Source organism: Chaetodon auriga, chromosome 2, assembly GCF_051107435.1.
Source record: "Chaetodon auriga isolate fChaAug3 chromosome 2, fChaAug3.hap1, whole genome shotgun sequence".
In the NCBI taxonomy this organism is placed as follows: Eukaryota; Metazoa; Chordata; class Actinopteri; order Chaetodontiformes; family Chaetodontidae; genus Chaetodon; species Chaetodon auriga.
Genome location: NC_135075.1, coordinates 13,285,175 through 13,292,627, shown reverse-complemented (window position 1 = coordinate 13,292,627; position 7,453 = coordinate 13,285,175). Strand labels below are relative to the sequence as shown.

The 7,453-nt window shown below is 43.8% G+C and overlaps 1 protein-coding gene across 5 annotated transcripts in view; it reads left to right on the top strand.

Annotated features, from left to right (window-relative positions):
- The first annotated feature begins 2,089 nt into the window (after positions 1-2,089).
- foxp4 (forkhead box P4) overlaps positions 2,090-7,453 on the top strand; it is an 89,263-nt gene continuing 83,899 nt past the window's right edge. For 3 of the 5 annotated variants that reach the window (XM_076755400.1, XM_076755393.1, XM_076755385.1), the window contains exon 1: positions 2,091-2,225. The gene's annotated coding sequence lies outside the window, so the exon portion shown is untranslated. Of the gene's footprint in view, positions 2,226-7,453 lie in introns of all 5 variants that reach the window. The other 2 variants (XM_076755409.1, XM_076755377.1) reach the window with 1 other exon arrangement.

Here is a 7,453-nt window from a genome sequence, read left to right as displayed (position 1 = left end):
AAAACAGACAAACAACCAACAAATCATGATTCCCCAAACAGACGGGGGTGATTGATATCTTGAGTTAAAATGTCAACAGTTACACAACAGCAAGCGCAAGGATATTCAGTTTCTGCTCTCCCTGCTGTGCTCCTCAGTGATCGGATTCAGGCCGTTTGTCGCCATAAAAATTTGAAAGAACCACGCAGACACCCGCTGGGGTTCACTACTAAACTTTCTTTTGCCTCCGATTTTTGTCCATCGAACTTGAAAGTGCACCTTCATGATAACAGCCACTTAAAAAAGCATCACTCATCACCATCCGGTCGCTCACATTAGCACCCGGCAGTTCGTCAGATCCATCGGAGACGTATAACAAAATGTGTCAGGCTCAGAGGAGAGGTGAGCGAGGAGAAGAATATATGGCCGCTCATATACACTCCCGCACACAAACACACACGCAAACATTTGCACGCACGCACACATGTGGACACACGTATTTTTAGTGGTATTGATCGCGCTAATGAATGTGTTGTGATTTACTGCAGTCGTGGCCCATTGTTGGGTGGCGCTGTGATGGACTGCCATCATTTTCCAATGGTAAAAGCTTAGATAGAGAAAAGGCAGGAGGGCAGAATCCCATTTAATGGCCAAAGCAAAATTATTCCAAGATCTTCTTGTGAGTTATGGCACTCTTTTTTTTTTCCACACTTTTTTTTTGTAGTGACAGGTATGATGTAATTTTCAAATTTCATCAGAGACAGTAATCTCAACACTGATTATGCTGTCAATTAGTAAATGAATGTGCTAGTGGGGGGAAAAAATGTGGTAATAACTGTGCAAAAGGACTTGTCAAGCTTCCAAAATACATAAAGGACATAGTGAGAGGAAGGCAGACAGTAAAAAATTGTAAAATCACAATTTAACTGTCTGTTTGCGAGGTGAGTGGATAACAAGAGTGAACCCACTTAAAGGGCTTTTATGCTTATTTTTTATTTGTGGAATACAGCATTTCTCATGTTGGCATAAATCAGTTTGCCGTGAATCGATATGTGCCACCATTCAGTGTGAAAGAAGATGAAAGTTACGTCAGAATAAGTCTGTCAAGTGCAAATAAAAAAGGTATAAAAAGACAAGATTCATACTTTTAAACTTCTGTCTCGTGCAGATTATAAAGGCGATTGTTTACCTCTGTTTTTCTTTACCAATGCTACACATGTGAATCGATCTATGAAATTTAGATGTGTTCCAAATCCAAAATGTTTAATGGTAGACTAGTTGTGTTTGGGTGATCTTGCTTTGTTTCTGACGGTTTCTGAGCTCAAACTCAGAGCAGGCTAACATCTGTTCCTCTCTGCCTCCACAATAGCACAACTCAGCCGGGATGCAAAGAGAGGTCAAAAGATCAGTGCCTTCCCCTCAAACACACACACACACACACACACACACACTGGAGGGAGGGAGGGAGAGAGAGAGAGAGAGAGAGAGAGAGAGAGAGAGAGAGACCTCTCTCGCCGATTGCTGTTTCCTTATTGTGCGCCAGGGCTTTGCGAGGATAGGGCAGCGATGAAAACGCGCACCTGCTTTAGAGGCATTACGGTAGCGCAGCAAACTGTCCCCCCGCAACACCACACACATACATACACACACACTTACACACACACACACACACACACTCCACACTCGTGTACACACACACAGCCCTGGTGATTCAACCCTGATTTCCAGCGGACGAGCAAGTAACAGACGGGATGCCAAAAAGTGAGGACCGGTGGAGAGGTTATTCGCGCTGAATAAGCCTCTTGAAGAGATAGCGGGGGAGGCAGACGCAACAAAATAAGACGAGAAGCTGCGCTCTTTCGCCGCGGCAACTTGCGCACAGTGCCAGAGTTTTAGCGGCAGTATTGTTCTGACTTCACTCCAGAGGGGCCACTCCGAGGAGAGAGGACGCACACAAAAGGGAAAAGGAAAGGACTAACGAGCACGCTTTTGTCGTTTAAAGTAATGGTCCTGCGGTCTTAGATCCTAGATTTCTCTGTCTCTCTCTCTCCTCTCTTTTTCTTTCCATTTTTTTTTTTTTTTTTTTTTTGAATTTTTTTTTTTTTTTTTTCTTCCCGTCGGTTTGTGTCCCCCTTTTGTCGCCGCGAGAGAGTGGACGCGCCGGGGGCTTGAGGAGCAGAAGCGGGCTGTCCACATGGTCCAACCACTGGCGTGAAAGTTGACTTCTTCAGAAAGCAAGAGAACAGGTTGATGCATTATCTACACTTTCCTCTCCCCCCCCTCCTCCTCCTCCTCCTCACCGCCACCTTTTTTATTATCTTCCTCACTCTTTCTGTGCTTCCATTGAAACTCTCCGACACACACGTTTGTTTACCAAAAACATCGAACTGCAACTTTTCATGGCACATTGTTTGTGAAACTCCTCCAAGTCAGCCTCGCAGCACAGCAGGGTCTTATAGAGTATTGTACAGCGGGGCACACTCGGAGTTTTCCTCTTTCAGACTTGCCTCCGTCCATGTTTCACTTTAACTTTTCGCCGGACTGTTGATCGCTAAACTCACAGCCACGTTTTTTTAAAAATCCTCTGTCTCCGCTGTCTTCATCTGTCCACTTTTGCTCAATAGACAGACGGTGGAGTAAGTTGCTGTCGACCGCCTCGCCGCTGGCACACGTGTGAATACGCACAGTCAAAATGTAGTTTATTTCCAGTCGGCTGCTTTTTTTTAATGGGATGGCGCATTTTATGTGAAATGTTAGAGGTGATCGAGGCTCCGGCGCTTATAGAAAGTGTCCGAAGTGTCCGCTCCAGAGACAGCACAAAGTTTCTTTTTTTCCCCACTCACAGGTTAGACCAAGATGTCGGGAGTGGATCTGAATGGAGGCAACAAACTTCACTCCGCGTCCCTGTCAATAAGCCTCGTTAAGGGATTTGATAATAAACACCGGCGGAGGTTATGTGGTGATAATTTTACGCAGCCGTCTGAGCGCTTTGTCATCGCTGTGTCGGCTCTCTCCAAGCCGTTAAACACTGTCTTTAAATAGGTTCATTTTGGTTTTTGTTAATTAAAGAATAGCCTCTGAAATGACCAAAAATGGCATCACAGCCCTCTGTGGAGATAATAGAGCCCTCGCCTTAAGGCAGAAAAAAGCCTTCTTGTGGACAGTCAATAGGTCAGAGGACAATACTTTCTTTTCACACGATTTTGACTTTTGAAATTGCAGCCGCGGTCTTTGACCTCGCTGAGTTTTTTTTTTGTGCGATTTTTGCCTATTATCTCCGCGGATTAAATAAAGAAGCGATAAACAGAGGAGTGTCTGAGCAACAGGACGTGGAGGAAAGTTGTTCATGCACTGTAAAAGTTCAATTCCAGCTTAAAAGACGGTCAAATTAAAATGGATCTAATCTGTGGTGTTGTGGGAAATTAGTGCGTTATAACACTGATGCGTATTAGTCTGTTTTTGTCATTCAGAAATGAGGCTGACTGCATGGGGCGAAAGAACACATGATATACTTTTGGTGATGAAATATAAAAATATTCCCACATATTTAGAGTTGACTCAGGCAATATTATAAATTTAGAAATTGAGGGGGTTGAAGTCTGTACCAGAACCTCTGGATGACCCATGTTTTTCCCTTCTTATTGCAGTCATAAACCGCCTGAAAGTAGGCCTGCACCACAAAGGAAAATGATCTTTTCTTCCTCGAGAAAAAGAGAAAAAAAAAAAACTTATCACCGGCACTATAATTTTTTTAAATAACATATTGTAATGACATAAACAGTTTAAACTCGCCTTTAATTTGCCAAACTGCGCACAGCACAAAATGTCTAACATCAGCTTGAGTGTGAAAATTCAAGTTGTTCTTTTCCTTCTTCCTTTCTTCAAATGAAACTCTCCTCGTCAAATATCAAACATCAGCCAGCACATCCCGCTGCTCAGATGGACTCAGGTCCCGCATGATGGAAAAGCTGCAGACGAAAAAAACAAAAAAAACAGGGAGAGATGAAATGACAATTAATTGCTGTTAGTTGTCTGTCATTGAGAGAAAAGCATACAGGCCGTGTGGGTGCACACCCTGACACGGGCATTATTGCTCTGTGATTGATGGGCGCCGGGGCATTTGGCATAATTAATTTTATTTACTGTGTCCTGTTGTGTGTCCCCCCCACCCCCCCTCCCCCCCCTCCTGTCCTCTGTGGTGGCATTTCCGCGACGCGATGACACACTTTTAATTGCACTTTAATAGAAGATCCAGCGGGAATGAAAAAGCTCTTCATCACGTTTTATGACCTTGTCAAGTTTGTGGTGTCAGACAGGAAAGCAGGTATTTTGTGGTGGCTCGGAGCCCTTGGTGTAAAGTGTATGCAGAATTTAGAAAAAAAAAAAAAAAATAGAAAAAAAAACTTTAGTTCACCTGCATGAATTAAGCTTCATGAAAGCTGCACAGTATTTTTTTGTTTGTTTGTTTTAAATGCACAACAGTGCTCACACAGCCTGGTATGGCAGCTTATTTAAATCAACAAAATTAGATCAGAATTTTAAGATGTTTAATAGTCATTTTATCGTAGACATGAGATAAATGTGTTTTATTTGCATACCAGTACACCATTTTAATAGTGTGGAAATAATCTACACAATTGCGTGCTGGCACTGACCCTGAATGCATCTATCTCACATCTTTCTTTTAGATTTGTCTAATATGCTCAATTGGCTGAAACGATTTCCCCCGAAGTCTGGAAAAAATAACTCAGCCAGTTTTGACTTTGATTTTCTTTTTAAAAAATGATCACTCTTGTTGCTACATGTTCCTCCAGCTGCTTAATTTATCTGTGGTGCAGCGAGGGCTGAGCAGCTGAGATGTCTCAGTTAAAACAACGATGTTTGGAGTTGAAGGTACGGTGTCCAACAAAATACAGGTCGTCACACACTTTAGTTACTGCGGAGTTTTTCATTTAAAATCGATGATGAAAAGCCACAAAAAAAAAAGAAAGCTGGGAGAAGAGCGAGATTAAGGATAGAGCTCCATTTTTTTTTATAATCCCTTGCTTCTATTTCAGCACTTGCCCACAAACTCACTGTAAAGTTATTGTTTCGGTGTAGTGCTTTGCTCGTTGATGGGCTATCACATCAGTGACAGGCTTTTCATGGAAATATAATAGGAGACAATGAACAAAAGAGTATTTGAGAGGCAGAAGTAGTTATTTGGGTAAAAGAGAGAGTACGTGTGCAGGAAGCCAGAGGTGTCAGAGACAGATTGACTCTCTCTGCTCTCTGTCGGCTATTGTGCGTCCGTGTCTGTGTGTTTGCCTCAGCGTTGCCACCTTTTCTCATCTGACTTGCTTCGACACTTTTCCTTCTTTGCCTTTTTTCCCCCCTCCTCTCTCGACAGCTGTGTCTTTTCCATGTCCTGTTTTCTTTCATTGTTTGCAAGAGACGCTCGCACACTGCTGATTTTTCGCAGACTCTGCTCTCCACCACTCCGTTGTTTTTCTGTTATGCTTACTGACACGTTACTTAAATGATGATTTTCAGCTCGGTCCTGAGCAAAGTGACTGTGTGCCGCTGTGTGTGACTCGAGCCACGCGCAAGACCGTCTAGAGACAGGCAGTAATGGCTGTGAATCTCGTGCGCTTTAAAACCCCTTCAGCGGGATTAAAAGCCACCAATATGATTGTGTTAGTCCATAAACTCACTCAGAGAGTCCTTACCTCCAGCATGAGCCTGTGTGAATGTATGTGTGGAAGGGTGTATATATCTGAGTGGGGGTGTGTGTACACAGGAGTGCTTTTTTCTCAATTCACCTGTCCTGCTTGAGTGAAAATGGACAGTATTTGAAGTTTTAAATGTCCTGTGCGTCGGTAGCGTTGATGGCTCGCCTGTCCGTCTCTCCATCTCTGGCGCTCTCTTCATTAAAGCCCTCCTGCTATCCCAAACCCACAAGTCTGAGTGGGCTTTTGGCTCCAAAGTGATGTTGAAGAGCACCCGTATACGACTCTGCTATACATGTAGGGTTTGACCCGTGATAGATACTCACTGGTTTACTTCTATTGCAGCACTTAGTGCATCACCTGCTTAAAAGCTGAAATGGTTAAATTTTCAATATCCTTTAGATGGGGTTTGAGAAAAGCAAAAATATTCCTGCGCAGGGAGCGAGAGCACGTTTTTAAGTGGAATTATTTCAAGTGTTGGTCCTGAAGCTGCCGTTATTGCAAGATGTGTGCGCATTTGAGCTGAAATGTGTCGTGGGCTTGTAAATGTGGAAATATGGTCGGATAAGATATTCTACAGGTTGTAACAACCGCATAATTATGTTTTAAAGTGAGACATTTGAATGTGGTGTATGTGTGATTTTTATGCAGTAGAATTGTTCCTTTTTTAGTGATATTAAAGGAAGGAAAATGGAAAGCTATGCGTCTCCGTGTGTAGCCACTGAATATCATTCAAATAGCAATAATGGGCTTGTTACCTCTTTAAAATATGTTCATGAAATATAATTGACAAATTAATGGATTAAATGAAGGTGTTATTCTTCATGGGCAGCCAGCAAGTGAGGGACTGCTCTGGTTGTGTATTCAAGTGATTGACTGCACAGTGAAACTGCCGCCACATTGCTTTAGACTGAGGCCTGATTATACATGTGGTTCTAATTGAACCTGTTATTTAGGAGAGGCTGAGGGCTGAATACTTATGTGTATGTGTGTGCGTGTCTGTCTGTCTGTGTGTGTGCATATCATAAATCCTGCACATTTTTCAAAGATGAGATGTGTCTTTGTGATGGGTCAGAAGGCGCTGTCGCACAGCAAAGTTGCGGGACAGCAGAGGAGGAGAGCGGGAAGATGCCTTTAGCGGCCTGTAGGAAGCTGACCACCTGTGAGAGAGAGGGAGAGCAGTTGTTGTCTTTTGTTGCCCTTTCTTTTGCCTTTTGTGTCTTTTTGAAAGAGCTGTCATTGCATATGAGGTGACAGCGGCCGCGCTCGCAGTCCCAACCTAATTCTTTAAAATTTACACACTTCTCTCCATCTGATGGATAAGGTAATCATTTTGCCTGACACACTGGTTTAGCCTGTGGTCATTAACATGTCCATACCTTTCAGATGAGTTTTTCTATGTGACTGTCTATGCGTTGGGGGGGGGGGGGGGGTAGAAGGGATGAGATGTTTCCCCAGCTCCACAGAGCACTGGCCCATTAACAGCTGATGGATGTGGGAAGGAGTGACCCAACAGCTCAGAGCGGAAGAGACTGTTTCCTATGGGCAGGGAGGGGAAAGGGAAGCAGGAGAGGGACGCACAGAGAGATAGAACATATGAGCGAAAGGCTGGTAGAAGCGAGGGGAAACGACAGCGCGAGGGGTTTTAGGCTTTGGTCATTATAGCTGAGGAAGCATTAGATCAGCTCCTCCAGAGTGCGCTTGGCACCTGAGGCCATGGCTGCAGCTGAAGGAGAGGGCTGTGGCTGCCGAGTCTGGGGGAATGA